Source organism: Antennarius striatus, chromosome 18 (genome assembly GCF_040054535.1).
Source record: "Antennarius striatus isolate MH-2024 chromosome 18, ASM4005453v1, whole genome shotgun sequence".
In the NCBI taxonomy this organism is placed as follows: domain Eukaryota; kingdom Metazoa; phylum Chordata; class Actinopteri; order Lophiiformes; family Antennariidae; genus Antennarius; species Antennarius striatus.
The window spans coordinates 11,837,532-11,854,451 of NC_090793.1; positions in this window are offsets into that span (position 1 = coordinate 11,837,532).

The following is a 16,920-nucleotide window of genomic DNA, read 5'->3' on the forward strand; positions in this document are numbered from 1 at the left end:
GTGGAAAAGTGACAAAGTGGATAAGTATTACAAAATTCTAATTCACAATGAAATACTAGAAAGCTATCAAAAATAATGGTTGTAATAAATCTTCAAATACATTGCAAAACTCTCAAAAGTTTAACAGAGTAGTGGCAATTTTGCACTGAATTTTGTTCGGACTTCCTTCATTTTAAGGTCATAAGGGAATGGGGCTAGAACACATTCCAAATATCTTGTAAGGTACACACATCCTTTCCATCAAACCCGATAACGAGGCCAGGATAAACCCGATAACGAGGCCATATTTCCATACTTCTTCCCTCATGTGCACATCGACCAATCCGATCGGCGACAGAATAAATTAATGATTGGATGAATGAATGAACAAATTAATGAACGAACAAACGAATGAATATATTTTTGAGGCAGGTAGACTAAACAAAGCGAAAATGAATCCACAACAAGGAGAAGCAAATACAACACTTGAGAAGATCATTATTTGAGTGGCAGTTGTCACTTTGAGACAGCAGCTACATTTATGCGTCGAAAAAGTTTGCGTTCTTCCGTGATTCGCAAAGGCGTTTTCTTTCTCGTGAAAATGACGAAATTCCTGACACGTCAGATGTTCCACATGTCCAAACTTCAGTGTACACCAGGCTCGGAAATGTCGCCCCCTGTGGCCGCGGTTTGAATTACACGATATGTGACCATATGATGAACTGCCAGTGTTTCCAGGCTTTACTCCGCCTGCCACTCAAAGTTTGTGAGATGGTCCCCAGGCCAACTTTTTTCTCACTCGAGGCAACTTTCAGTCAAAAACCGCAGAAGGTGTACTATTGTAGATAATATGCTCAAACGGTGACAATTAAGGTTAACAAAAATACTCGGCATTGCTGAAAGCTGTACGTGTATTACTGAAAGCTGTTGACATTCAGACACAGCTCCTGGATCAGCTGGTGGTGTCCACTGACATCAGAACTCATCTGAAGGAGGTGTGCGCCTCTTGTGGTGCTTTCAAGGACAAGGACTAATTTTAGACAAATCACTCAGCTACAGGCCGAAGTCTAACCAACCAGAGCATCGACCTTCATCTAAACATGGAAATAGGTTTCACTACACATACTCAATAAACTGGGGAGAATTTTAAAAGTTCCTTGCAGGGAGGGATCATTTTGAAGAATACAACAATATTCTAAAATGAACAAACTGAACTGATTCTTTGTTTTAGGGGTGAATATAATCAACTAATTAAGGTGTAGTCTATTATATGATAACTTGCAGAAAGGCTTTTCTATACTTTGAGTCCACTTTGTTCTCGGCATATAAAAGTAAAATCTTCTTTGCAGTTTCTTTCTCCTACTTAAAAATACATTTCTTTTTTTTTTACCTTTATAAAATTGGAATATTACGAATATTAAATAATATATTGAATCAAATTGACAAACAGGTAAACCTTTCAAAACAAATGAACTGAAAAATGTCAGAAGTGTGCTGTTATCTGCAAGAGTAGTGAAAAGAGAGGGAGATAGGCAAAAGAGCAAAATGAGAGAGAGAAGCACTAGAGGGCACTGAGGAGCTGCTCTACAACTTTACAAATTTGAAGCGGGTGCGTCACAAGTTAGATTCTTTAAAACAGCAGTCTCCTCCCTTTTTTGCGCCACGGACCGGTCTCATCTAAAACAATGTTTTCACGGACCTGCCTTCATTTGCTCAATAATCGTTAATGGTGCCAGGACAGCTTTAGTCTAATAATAAATCATCCGCAGTAGTTTTATGTAAAATGCAGACAATGAACAACTTTTTTTTCATAAATAATCAACATCTCTGTGAACGAAATAATTGTAAGAAATAATTATTAAAAACTCGATGCAAGTGACTGCACTGATGAGGTTTATTTTGAAATATAGCGACTTACAAGCATTCAACGTAGGAGAAATACTGATCATTTCCAATAAAAGGGTGAACAAGTAAATTAAATAATAACAATAATGAGAATTAGTGGTTGGGGACCACTGATCTTGGGGTAACGGGAGACAATGACATCTGAAGTGTGTTCCGGACGTCCGGTCTACTCCACAGTTTGGTTTTCTTTACGGTCATTGCAGAAAACCCCGCTTCACAGATAGGAGGTTAGAAATGGAAGCAGGGTTGTCGATACTTTTTGGCCAATCTCAGGTTAATCTGCCTTGATTTTAATCCAGAACACTGGCGCAGTTGTTGGCGCTTTAATTTAGGGGTAATGGCTGGTAACCTGTCACGTGATCCAGACCTGTCAAGCGGGACAGACGCATGCATTCATCTGTGCGTCATTTCGCACAGACGTCACTTTTCAATATAAAACATCCTTAGCCTGGTAGTCAATAAATTTTTTTTTAAAAAAGTATCTCTGATTTTAGTCAAACTTTCCGTGCCGCCCGGTACCAGGTTGCAACCTGGTGTTTGGGGTCCACTGACATTGACGGATGTAACATAGAATTGGGTAATTTTTCAAAATAAAACATTTTTCAGTCTCTGAAATCACTAAAACGGAAGTAAGGAAGTAATGTAAATTATTTTTTCTTTTTCTGCAGTCTGGTACCAAATGACCCATGGACCGGTACCTGTCCACAGCCCGGGGGTTGGGGACCCCTGCTTTAGATCATGGACAACAGCAAGTTACCAGATTGAACTTGTTGAATGTATAGAAAGGTGACCACAGAGGATTCAGTCACATTCACTTCCCACTGTCATTAAATGTTTTTTTGGAGATGCTACTAAGCTCAGCCTCTTGTTCCTCAGCCTCACAACATCTTTGCTCTTCAAGCAGAGAAAGGACCACCACCATCCTAATCCATCATACTATAGTCAGACTGGAGCCAGACTCCATGACAACCATTCAAGATGGGAAGCAAAGGCCGGTCAACAGCCCCATGACCCCCAACCTCGACGGCAGCGACATGACACAGACTCCTCTGATGGGGGGTCTCCTGTCCCCCGTATCCCTGTCAGCCACAAGTCAGATTCTGCTGCTGTCACACAGAGTCACAGGCGGCGCCATGACACAGATTCTGACTAATGTCCTCGATAGTCCCCAATTAAAAGACTCATTCCACAGACAGAACGCTCTGCTCAGGAGCTGGACTGCTCCTGAAGCTCTCATTTACCCTGAACATCGGTTGCGATCACGTTATTGAGAATACCATATGAAATAAAACTTTAATGTTAAGCATTTACAATGTATTTTTATTCATCCCTCACTTTGGTTTGTGATGTTGAATTGGGTTAAGTTATCTAAATTAATCATGAATGTTTCTGCAGGCAGAAACAATCATGTCTTGTGAGCTGCTGAGAACATGAGAGAAAATATGTAATGATACAAAACTGCAGCTGTCTCTTTGGAAATGTTGCTGCTTGATGCCTCTTTGTATTTTGCACGTTCACTCCAATGTGTCATGCACAATTAACCTCCTGTCCTTTTCTCAATCACACCTGTGCTTCTTAATTCTTTACCATCCAAGGTTTAGCTTTCTGACTGGTGTGACACCCTTGGAATGCTCACCACTCGTCTGTGTGTTGTGTTTGCAAATGCCTTGATCGGAAAGGTGATTTGAAAAAAAAAAAAAAAAGAGCAAGACATTCTGATAGAAGAGTGCAAAAAACCAGGCTGGTCCTGTTGTATGACCGAGTACAATTAGATCACCACACACACACACACACACACACACACACACACACACACACACACACACACACACACACACACACACACACACACACACACACAAACCAAGCTGATGGAACAGCAGGGGAGGTGGCCACACAAAGCAGCTCTACGAGGAATCCAAGACTGGAACTGCCACCTCTTGCAGCACCACCATACTTTACTCACTATAGGCTTGGCTGCATTAACCATAGCAGCCTAATCAACCTGCAAGAATGCTGCCCCAACAGTGTGAACTAGGAGGTGTTCTCCACATTGTTGCTTCAACCCAAACACAAGGTGCTTTGCACCACCTTAGGGTATCACAATTTTTCATGGGTCAAAGAGTGATCATAAAAAATGCATTTTTTATGATAAATTCTGCTTTTGTTTGTTTTGCTCTTGTTTTGTTGTGATACAGAATAAAAGATATGTCTGTATAATAGTAATGGGCAGCACTGTAAGAGGTTTCTGGGTTTGATTCCTGTCTGCACAGTTTGTATTTTTAGGGGGTTCTCCGACCCCCCTCCTCCAGAAATATGCAATTTAGATAAACTGATCACTACAAATTGTCTGTTAGTGTCATCTAATCCAGAGTGTACCCCACCTCTCGCCTATAGCCAGCTGGGAAAGGCTTCAGCAGACCTGTGACCAGCAAGGTGGATAAGTGGCCTAAAATGAGACAATTACCATCATCTCATTTCTAAGCAGATGGATTGATGATTATAAGAATCTTAAAAAGCCTTGGCTAATTTATTATACATGTAGCTCAGTCAGGGGAGGCACGGTGGTGCACTGGGTAGCGCTGTCGCTGCACAACAAGGCGAGTGCAGGTTCGAGTTTACATGTTCTCCCCGTGTCTGCGTGGGTTTTCTTCAGGTTCTTCAGGTTTCTTCCACATCCAAAAACACGCACCTCAGGTTAACTGGCCAGTCCAAATTGCCCGTAGGAGTTATTGTGTGTGTGTGTGTTTGTGTGTGTGTGTGTGTGTATGCGTGATTGTATGTCTCTATATAGCTCTGCGGTGCACTGGCGTCGTGCCAGAGTTTGCCCCGCCTCACGCCCTATGACAGCTGGGATAGGTTCCAGTTCCCCGTGACTCGCGTAAGCGGACGAAACAGTCCGAAAATGAATAAATTCATGAATATAGTTCATTTATTCATTCATTTGTTTTTTTATTTATTCATCATCTTAAAGTTAAGACAATCCATTTATCTAAATTGCAGGTTTCTGTAGCAAACGAAGGCAGAAATAATTATAAAAAATTGTTCATTTTTTATGATCACTCTTGGACCCATTAAAAACTATAATACCCTAAGGTGGCGCAAAGCACATTTTGCACTTTTTCCTGCTTCTACAGGCCTGTCAAGTCATTTAGTGCTACATCTTGTTTTGTGATGATGGCATTGTATTTAGTATTGACTGGGGTGTGGGTGATTGCTATTTTATTGCCAAAGAAACATTTTGGAGAAAATCACAAGACTACGATGAATATTTGAATGAATTTAGCTAATGTTATTGATAGGCCGGTTGGACTTCCGTCAGGGTCAGCTATTTCTGCTACAACCAGCAGATGGGGCAGCAGGAGGTGAGGAGGGCGGGCGAGAACAGCAGGAGGACAGAGGGGTCTTTAGTGATGGACCACACATTAAGCACTCATCGCTGTCCCACTCTATATCTAAAATCTGTAGATGTAGATTTTTCCTGAGAGATCGCTTTCTGCAGATTTTCATCAAAACTGTTGCTTTTTTATGTGTGTGAGGAAACTGCAATTGTTTAGAATCGGGGGAAATTCAAAAATTATGACTAGTTTTTAAACAAAACTGTTCCACATTTAGAATCATTTTAAGAATTGAACAAAAATTCTCAAAATTCTGATGAGTCATGGTTTGACTTCATACAATTTCACTGGTTTCTTTGATGTAAAAAAATTCTGCAACACATTAATATAGCTCTTTAAAATATTATCTTATTAAAGTTTTCACAGTACACACAAGTTTGGAAAGTTTAATCATTCTAATTGTTTCAGGTTATTTAAAGCAGTTATGGTTTCCATTATGCTGAAATCTAATGCCACACCAATATTTCTGTATCTGAAATCATGTATGTGGTTCAACTGTCCCTCATCACAAGAACAAATAAGTTTAATGTGATATAATTTCCTCATAGAATTAGCTGCACTACTATAAACCACCGTATAACAGAAATTACGGTGTAAAGAACAGGGTTCTTTCGTATTTAAGTGTAAAAAACTATAAATAATCTATGAAAACCTAAAAAAATGGACAAGACAAGGAACAAATTCTAGCTACAATGTGTTTGTTCATTTTCTGTAGATTCAGAGTGCAGCTGTTGCCAGGCCTTGAGTTGTGACATCAGAGCCCAGGGCAAACATGCACAATGAAGCCTTACCTACTTTCTCCCTCATATGTCCACATGAGACGCATGTCTTTTTTAAAATCCCTTCTTCTATTGTTGTGTCCAATCGCAAAGGGATAGCTTGGCATATCTACTTTCATGCTGATGGTAAGTTTCCGCACACTACAAATGTAAATGTAAATGTGAAATGTTAAATTACTGATTCAGTAAATAAATTGAAGGCAGCAGACACAGGGCTGCCATGGAGCTTTGCAGTTGGAAAATGGGTAAGGAATCTGAGTAGTGTCCTTCTTACTCCACTCTGAGACAAGGTCTAGCAAAGATAAAAATGCTCCTGGGGCTTGGGAATGCCCATCTAGAGAGAGAGAGAGAGAGAGTGTGTGTGTGTGTGTGTGTGTGTGTGTGTGTGTGTGTGTGTGTGTGTGTGTGTGTGTGTAGATATAATAATGTATTTTAGACTTGTAGTTTATGTGCAGTTATTTTAATAATCAGGATATCAGATTTACATTATGAAATTTTGTAGTGGGAGCCACCAATATACTGCTATGTGAATTATACAAAAGAGTTGGTTTGGGATAAGCACTGCTGGACCTCTGACGGACAGGCATTGGATGCCTCCCTCTGCGTTTCATGTACTAGATTATGGGTCGGGCACAATCCCAGAAGAGGTGTGAAGCAGGAAACAAAACGAACATTATTACAACAACCAGCATCGTTGCCATGAGAGGATGCAAGCTGGCTCTATTCATTGGCAGCAAGTGCCACTGGGCACACTACCCCACGCCTCTCACAGTAGGGGGCGCTATAGATGGAGACACACTGGGGCAAAAGGATAAATGTGAACCAGTGTCTGCTGCCAATCACTTCTCTATCGTGATTGTCAGCAGCTTGAAAAGGTCGTTAAGAGATTTACATAACATTTTGCACTCTGCGCTGGGTACAGGCAGAAATGTTTAATTACATATTGAGCCACTACTTCAGAAAGAAGTAGTAGGCAATGAAGTCTATGAAATGTACAACCAACCTTTCTGTTTTTGGGCACCAGCTTTTCAGCAGCCTGGATCATGGTTTGAGTGCCATGTCTGGTATGTCTGTCCCATGTGACTCCCAATGAGACAATTAAATGTTAGCTGTTATGCCATGCCCCTTTTGCATTACAAACATGCTCAATACAATTTGCTAGTATATGTTGAGCCACTGGTATCAATGGGAGATGGTCTTGGACACCCGTGACGGATGGCTGAGAAAAGCCCTTCATCTACACACTTCTTCAAAAAAAAAGTTGGGGCCTCTGGCGTGAGAGATGGTGTGAATTAGGAATGGAAATTATTGGTTTGGAGCACATGGCGATACTGGCAAAGTGTGAGGGAAGGCCATGTGACGTCCATATGAGGGAAATGGAATTCATGGTGAAGAATGACTTGGCTGAATTTAGGTCACTACAATCCACCTCTTCAAAATCTCCTGCACTCTTTTATTGACCCTTATTGACAGAAATTATGACTGCTGGAATATCTGAGGCAGCGTTTCTCTTTGAAACTTGCTTCAAGCATCTGTATGAGCTCTGATGAGACATTGCAAGATGAAACAATGATGAGGATAAAGGCATTTCTTTGAAAGACTTTTATATGCATCAGTGGGATGGTTTGAAGTTGATTCATGTTTGCTGTGTATACATGCTTTCAAGGTTTGTTCCACCCCTGTTCCTTGCTTTAAATCCAACTATATCCCATTGGAAGATGTATCAAAGATTAGAGTGTGAACCCTTTGCACCTTGGGGATAGATAATTATTTGGAATACACTGCGTGTCGATGCAGAGTTTTGAGGACAACTGACCAAAACCCATGGCCACAAAACCAGATAGGTGTCCAGAATTTGGATTTGTTTTTTATTAATTGTTATGCTGATGCCAAAAGATTTCTCTCATCTTAGCATTCCAAATTTCAGATATCCATAACGCTGACATTATAATTATAAGTGACCCTGTGGGCCATTAAAGAGGCTTCATGGTGATAGTCCTGAGATGCTCCCAAGGTGGACAAGATAGTTTTTTTTAATCAATTATTGCCACTGACAACTGAAAGCTCTTGGTTATGCAAGCCCTCAAAGATAATCCCTAGGTGACTGGATTGTGTATTTGGAGGCATTGAGAACATTCTACCATTTTCACTACAGGCCACAAAGTTTATGATAATTCTGATTCTATTCTATTCTATTCTATTTATCATATTATCTTAATATTGTAGTGTTTTTTTTTTAGCTAAGAAATGTCAAGGATAGATATTTTCATATAAGTAGAATATATAATTTGTGTGTGTGTGTGTGTGTGTGTGTGTGTGTGTGTGCGTGCGTGCGTGCGTGCGTGTGTGTGTGTTGCTCAGCGCACCTGTCTGCCTCGAGGCTGGAAAGACTACAGCCTTTCATTTCTGGCTAGAACTCGTGTGGTAATGTATTAGAAGGCTTGCCATTGTAGTTTATTGAAGACCTCTGACAAACTGTCTGACACCCTAACAGGGTCAAAGGTGTCAACCTGCTCAGCCTGACAGAGAGATAGAAACAAAAAGGCGAGGTTGAATTAGGTTTCTGCACGAGTCAATTACAGGTTGAGCCTGAGGGCTGCCACCCCCACCGTAGTAAAGCCCGGATGTAGTCACAGTAAAAACAGACATATACATCACTTGTCAGTATCTGAGCCGCATTTCCCCTATCTTTACATTGTCCACGTATATTTATATAGCATATTTGTTGTAATGTCTTTGTTATTGCCCACAGCATGGGCCATAATTTTCCATGCAGTGTTGGGGAATTAATGCCAAAGAATTATTTGAGAAAAAGATAATGAAAGTTCCAATGTTAAGTTTTTCATACCACTCTAGAGTATTCTTATGCATGTACAAATCAAATATGGTAATCTATATACAAAAAATATTGAAGTAATCAAAAGAGCAATTATCCCAACATATCACAATAAACATGGTTCACAATTTGCACAAGTTTATGAAGAACTACAAGGTTGGAAGGTCTACAAATGGGAAACAGTTTCGCTGCATTGGATGGACGTAATAGCATAATGAATTCAAAAGTTTTAAATCCTTATTGAGACCCTATCTTTTAAACTAAACTAGATCACACCAAGAATTTCCTTTCCCTTTATCCTGTTTAGATCCTCTAATCCCTCAGCCATTTTTCATTCCCTCTTTTTCCCATTTCAAATGGCAACTGTTTGGTTGTCCGGCACTGGAACGTTGAGAATTCATCCTCTCAGTGAAAGGAAAGTAACTATATTGAAGAACAGCTTGATAGAGCCAGGAATGGTACAGATCTCTTTAAGTCCCATAATGAGATGTTTTCTCTACTCTGAGCTTGTATTGACACAGAGACTAATGATTTCCACAAAGTAATAGATTGAGAGAGTAACGCACAGGGGTGGGAAAGACAACACAAAGTGATCTAAGTCATTGAGTAGCCAAGATTCTCTCTTTGAGCCTCTTTATATGGTATGTATGAAGAGCCATAATCGCATTGGCTCTTTGGAGTAGATGCATGCAGAAGCAGTACTGAATAATTTGCATATATCTTCATGACAAATGTGAAAAAAACGTCACTCACAAGAAAGATTTTCAAACCACACAGCATACATCTAACATAGAAATACATTTATATTAATTCAAGACCTGCTAAGAGATCTAAAAATTGATGGGACTTTCTTGAGGTCCCAGGCCTTCCAATTAGGTACTAATGTTATCTATATTAACCCTTCACCCCTTCCCTGCTTTAGCTTTATTGAGGGAAGGACAAGGGGGTTAGGGTTGCCTCAATAAAAACTGCACTAAAAAGCAATTACAGTGCTGTGAAGAAAGGGACTTGTCAGTAATTTGCTGTCTAAAACTGAGGAGATTGCAGGTCTGGGTCCGATTGGAATTCTGAGCCTGCAGTGCAGTGTGGGAAAAGCAGTGGGAAGGCAAGCACCACCCTTTGTGAGGTAATTACTGGAACTACCAGAGACCAGTGCCAGTCCCTGCTAATGATAACCCCGTTCCTCTCCCCTGCGAGTTGCCTTGTAATAGATATACTAAATCTCACTTACTCAGGACATGTCCACAATGTGTATTAATTTGGTCATACATATTTTCCCTTCATGCCCTCCTACCCACAACAATTTGATGTTTGGGATCATCAGCAACACATGCACTTGGACATGTAGATTTTCATTAAGTGATAAATATTTACTAAAGTTTCATTCAATGATATTTTTCTCCAGGTTCCTAAATGTAAGAGTTGTTTGCGCCTTTAAACCAAATAAGAAATTATAATAGAATGGGAAGATGGCAGATGTTTCATATCTTCTGTGTTGATCAGTTTATTCATATGTTCTGCAAATGCAGCGTTAGCTTTGGCAGAATTGTCTTGGTTTTTATTGTTTACTGGTCATGCAGCTTTCCCCCATTTCAAGTTAGACAGAACTGACCCGTTTCAGGACAGAAACTACACAAAAGTTTCCATTATTTAACTTTTTTTTTTGGCATTTTGCAGAATTGTTCCCATTACATATACAGTGTAGCAAAATTAAAAAATGCACTGACTGCACATTTATTGTGTTTTAACTAAACATTTAAGCAACAAAATGTTGCTTAAATGTTCATGCTGTGTTGAGCAGGAAAATATTGGGGATTTCTTTTGTACTTTGTCCTTAGTTATTATCACTATCTTACACTTGATGAAAATAAATATATTTGGAATGTACTAAAAATAAATATTGAGTGGTGCTACCGTAGTACCACATTATGAACATACCCCTCCACTAGTAAACATCCTACATTCAAAGCTACAAAAACATAACATAATATATGTGATTATATACATATCACAAATATGTATACAGTGTAAAGTATCACAAGTAGACAAATTTAACGTTTTTGGATCTTGCATTCATGTGTTCGATTTTAATATTGTGATATTGTTCAACTACTTTACACCATTTGCTACTACGATCTATAGAAATTTTGGATGGGGCAGCAGTGGCTCATCCTCTTCTCTCACACCAACTACCTTCATGTCCTCTTTCACTACAACCATAAACCTCCTATTTGGTCTTCCTCTAGGCCTCCTGCCTAGCAGAAACTCATCATCCTTCTACCAATATATTCACTATCTCTCCTCTGGACATGTCCAAACCATCTCAGTCTGGCCTCTCTGACTTTATCTTCAAAAACCTCTAACATGTGCTGTCCCTCTGATGTACTCATTCCTGATCCTATCCATCCTGGTCACTCCAAAAGAGAACCTCAGCATCTTCATCTGTGCTACCTCCAGCTCTGTCTTTTCCTCAGTGACACTGTCTCTAAACCATATTTGTAAAGGTAACAAACAACATCGCTGGTCTCACCACAGTTTTGTACATTTTTCCTTTCATTTTAGCTGAAACTCTTCTACATTCTGAGAAATTTTTCAAGGACCTAGTAAATGTGACAGTAATATACAGTCATGCATGCTCAATAAAAATTCTGAATATCATCATGATGACTATTTGACTTGAATACATCAGAATTAATTAGTAAAACTCCAACATGAATATTTGTGTGAAACAGAAACATGTAAATTAAGTTTACTTACTTAAAAATAAAGTATCATTTGACTCACAAATTACATGGTTTTCAATATTTGGAATAATAAGTGTATGTTTCACCAACCTTTTTGAGAATATATTAACAAATATCAGTTAGTTTAATAAGTGCAATTATTAAACAAGTCAACTCAATTGTATTGGAGACGTAACTAACTAACTTAGAACATCAAGTAAACAGAAGGGAACCGATTCCACCTTTTTAGGATTTTGGGGCGCTGGTCACTCGCTCTGGCAGTGGCTCAGCGGTAGAGCAGATGTCTTTAAGAAGGATCGCCTAGCCATCGGTGGTTCAAATCCAGCTCCTGCCAGGACATCCTTCAGAGTGTCCCACCCACTGCCAAGGTGCCCTTGAGCATGGTGACACCCCCCCTCAATTTGTGTAGGTAATTGAACCAAATCAATTCGTTCAGACGAACTAGAAAATATTACTTAGATTTTACTCATGTCTCAGGTTTTGTTTTAACAGATTTGAGAGCTTCATATCTACTCAATATTTGTAAGTGTAAAAATGTTTCACTGATTGAATTAAGTAACATGTAGTATTATTTTTTGTGTATCACACAACAAAATGTAAATATTTTAATCTATTAATCTAATCTATCTAAATAAGTTACATAACATATGTTATGTACCATTACATAAAATCAAATACCATACTATGAGAAAGGCCTGAATGTAACACACCTCACTAAGCCAAAGCATAAGGCCAAAGAGATTGACTGCCAAAAAGCAAGAAGCTGGAGATTAATTTAAGTAGCAATAAGTGAAATATTGCATAAAATGGAAAAACTCAAGTAAAATGAGGTGTAAAGCTGTAAATGCTTTAAACCATATTTGTAAAGGTAACTACAAGATGGATGGGTTTCTCTCATACACGCCATAATACAAACCGCACTGAACATTTTTAATTTTATCCATTTTGGAAACTTCTGCTGTTCAGAATATAAAGATTCAGTGGTTATTTTCAACCTGTGACTCATTTCCCCTGTTTTTGCAAATTAAATTTATTAAATTTTCATCTGTCACTTTGCTGTAATGTTATGTAATTTTACACAGGATCACCTCTGCCTTTCTGCACTTAACATTTGGTTGTAATGTGAAGGAGTCCACAAAGGTAATCCTTGTTTAAAGGCAAAAAAACCTTGTATGAGCACAAAAGTACACAAAAGTATAAAATTGATACACACACATTACATTTTCTCTTTAGGATCCACAGCTAAATTAGTGATCTTTTCATGCCTTTTGCCAGAGCGATGACAGGATTAAGAAATTTAAATGAGTGAAGATGAATAACGCAGACTCGCACATTACCCAATGAAACACTTAAAGAAATCACAACTTCCTCATCTACCTTTTACAACCTCAGCCCACATTGATCTGGATGATGACCCCTTGCCAACCTTCAGGCTCGGCAACCCCTACTACCTTGCACCCCCACCCATCATCACCTAACATCACCACCAGGCCACATCTTACAGCAGCATACCTAAACAGGCAGCTACCCTAAAAACCCATTCAGTATTAAGTCATTGTGGTCATCAAATGTCCACAAATGTGCAAACCCAGACACACAACACACTTGTACACTATGCAGTGTGTTAGCTGGTCTCCCACATCACCCCTTCCCCCCCTCTTATCTCCCTAGCTTGACTCTTGAAAGTACAGATGTGGCAAAATCCCTTTGTTGGCTTCAACAAAACATGCACTTCAAAAGGCTGTAAGGCTGTGTAACAGGTGTCACATCTCGTCTCCTGATGGCTGTCCTCTTTAGAAAATTTTCAGACAACCCCATCATCGACTCTCAAGACAGGTGACGTACTTTGCACGTTCTCCTCCGTGCTTGTAAAAGCAAAAACATGATACTGTAATCACTACCAATGTTGTGATGTTTCAACAAAGCCATTAGGAGATGTTATTTTTTAAATATGCACAGTTATGAGTTTATTATTTTATGTCTCTTTGATGTATTTCTTATACCAGGTGGCAAAAATTGATTAGCCTTGTGTGACAAGTAACCTAATACTGAAAGCATAGTTACAGATCATATAAAAAAGTAATTAAATAATATCAACTTGTTACCCTTCTGAGAAGTATTGGTTGTTTTCAATAAAATAGTATTAACATGTCAGTTTGTCAAGCACCAAGACTTTTTCTTCACCCAATTTTAAAGACAGGTACTGATCCAAGAGAGTGATCTAACTCCAGACAGACGAACACACAGGCATGAAAAGACTGGCTTCAAAGTCAGTTGCATAATGGAATGCCCACACACTGCAGTCCCCTCTGTAACTCTGCTTTGGCCCATCACCTTTGGTGTGTATGAGCTACAGCATAAACAAGAGGAGCTTTGAGAGTTACATTCTTTAAAGCTACAATGAAATGTCTCATGTTCAGCATTTGCGCAGCTGAGTCTGTCATCTTATTCTGTCATCTCACATCTGAGTCTGTCTTCATATTTAATTAAAATTGGTTATTGTAGACAATAAATAACTGGACAATAAATTATGGAGGAAGAAATATAAGATAAAAAAGTCACATTAATTGTGCAGGAGAGGAAAGAAGGACTCATACAGAGTCCTCCCCTTCATTTTAAGAGCTTGTGAAAATATACAGCTTGTTTCACGGATCAAATATCACATTAAACAAGTTTGACATCGATAGTCAACCTGATTTGCATGCATATTACAGTGATCTGTTATTTAAAGTGTTGGGATGAGTGAACGAGTTGGTGGCCGAAGTGTGATTCCCGCGAGAGTATTTGCATGTGGGCCTTTATACCACTTCACTATGTGTGTGTGTGTGTGTGTGTGTGTGTGTGTGTGTGTGTGTGTGTGTGTGTGTGTGTGTGTGTGTGTGTGTGCGTGCATGCTATGTAACACTTAAAATGTCTATACAGAATATAAATTATTAATTTGAACTGAAGTGAGAAAGTGTCAAACTAAGATCAGGGATACTTTCTTTTTTTTTTTTTATTGACTACCAAGCTAAAGATGTTTTATTTTGAAAAGTGACATTGACATCTTTCCAGAGTACCGCACAGACGAGTGCTTGACAGGTCTTGGTCACGTGACAGGTTACCAGCCGTTACCCCTAAATTAAGCACCCACAACTGCACCAGTGCTCTGGATTAAAATCAAAGCAGATTATCCTGAGATTGCCCAAAAAGTATCGAAAACCCTGCTTCCATTTCCAACCATTTCCAACCATTTCTTTGAGAAACGCAATTTTCTGCATTGACCGTAAAGAAAACCATAATTATTTCTTATGATAAACCCAGTGGTTTACAGAGATATTGATTATCAATTTATGAAAAGAAAAGGTTTTTTATTGTCTGCTGATGTCTGCATATTACATAAAACCAATGTGGATGATTTATAGACTACAGCTCTCCTGGCGTCATTAATGATTACCGAGCTAATGAAGGCCAGTCTGTGAAAACATTGTTTTAGATGGAACCGGTACGTGGTGCAAAAATGGTTGGGGACCGCTGGTTATCAGGATTCTTCAGCACAAGCACGAGTTGGAATTGCTGAGTTTTACTTGCATCGTGCTCATACTGGTCAAAAACGCTTTATCCATACCATACTCATCTTAAACAAGTACCCGGCTCAACCCTACTATCTATCTGTCTGCCTGTCTGTCTGTCATGTCTGCCTGCCTTCCTTCCTGGTTCCAGGAACCACAAGCAAAAAAGAAAATTCCATGATGTAGCGACAAACCATTTATTTTATTATTAATGGTAATTTAAACGTTTGTGGTCTCTCCCTATACTGATATTAAACCACCTTCTATCTGTATTGTTTTTTCCGACACTCTAATAGACTGTTTAAAGCATTTTTGTGTCTCATGGAAGTGGCTGCGTTCCAAGGACTCAGGGAGAGCAGCGCACTTCCGGATGCTGTCGGCCAAAGGAATGCATGTACAGTATCACATGACTATCTGCTAAATATCCGCGATGGGATGATGCCACGCATGTTGATGCATGAATGCATATATATATATACGAATGCACGAATGCATATATATATGTGTGTGTGTGTGTGTGTGTGTGTGTGTGTGTGTGTGTGTGTGTGTGTGTGTGTGTGTGTGTGTGTGTGTGTGTGTGTGTGTGTCACTCTGGTCTGCCCTACAACACCATGGCTTCATTGAAATGCATGCAGAGGTCTCTTGTGAAAATCAGGGTGAAATTCAGGACATAAAATTGAAGAGGACAGTGATTGCAATTTGGCCTATTGTCTCCCATTTATATGGTTATTGGGTGATGCCTCTTGTAGTCTGGTCGCGTCAAAGTTCTCACAGTAAGGATGCCATCTCCTTCAGTGGTGCTCCTCTGTGCCTCCTCTGGCAACTATCTGCTAACTATGTTAATCTCACTTGGGTGACAAAGCTGCAAGGTGGGCCTGGCTGAAGGGGAAGGATCCATTTCCTTCAGCCTAGAGCCAGCCTTGCTACACGGATGGAGATTCAGTCCATCCTGTGATCTGTTTCATGTCTCATACTTGTTTTCTCCCGTTCAGATGGTGTGAACAGTGCCAAAGGTCATGGTGTAGAATTAGATGCAGACAGCCTCCCAGTCACCAAAACAAATCAGAAACTGGGGGGATCCAAGGACCTCATGCATTTCTACAGTTTTCATTAATTTCACAACATGAGTCAGGATTTAAATGCCATAGCATGTTATGCATATCTGGAAAAATAAATTCACTCCATTAATAAGGTTTGCTCATAGGATAAACATTGATAGATAGCTTACAATGCAGCTTAATGTGAGGGTGGGCAAGTCTAATGAATCCCCAAGAATGAGAACGGAATCAGTTTTTGTGGTACTTCCACTCCTGAGGGGGCTTGTGTCAATCTTTCTATGAGATAATAGGGTTAGATAGCAGTGAGACCTGGCCTCTGATGGTGACATTGTTACATGGCTCAAAGACTATCAGGGGTCCGGAGGCTGAGCTGGAGCACTGGTGGGTTTTATTCACATCCATCACCTAATCTATCCTGAGATCAGGTCTTTCTCTTCAACTGAAGTCTATCCTTTTCTGAACTCTGATCACAAAGAGTTTTTTTTTCTTATTATTGTTTTGACCAAAAGCACAGCTTGCTTCTGTCTCACTCTCTCAAAAGAATCAAATTATAGGTCCAGCTCTAGTTTCTTCTTCTGTTATCCTTTGACAAATCCACAGGTCATGCTTGGGTATTACGGCCAACGACTTGCAGCTTTTCTATATGTAGAGTGTGGGACCAACATTAGAT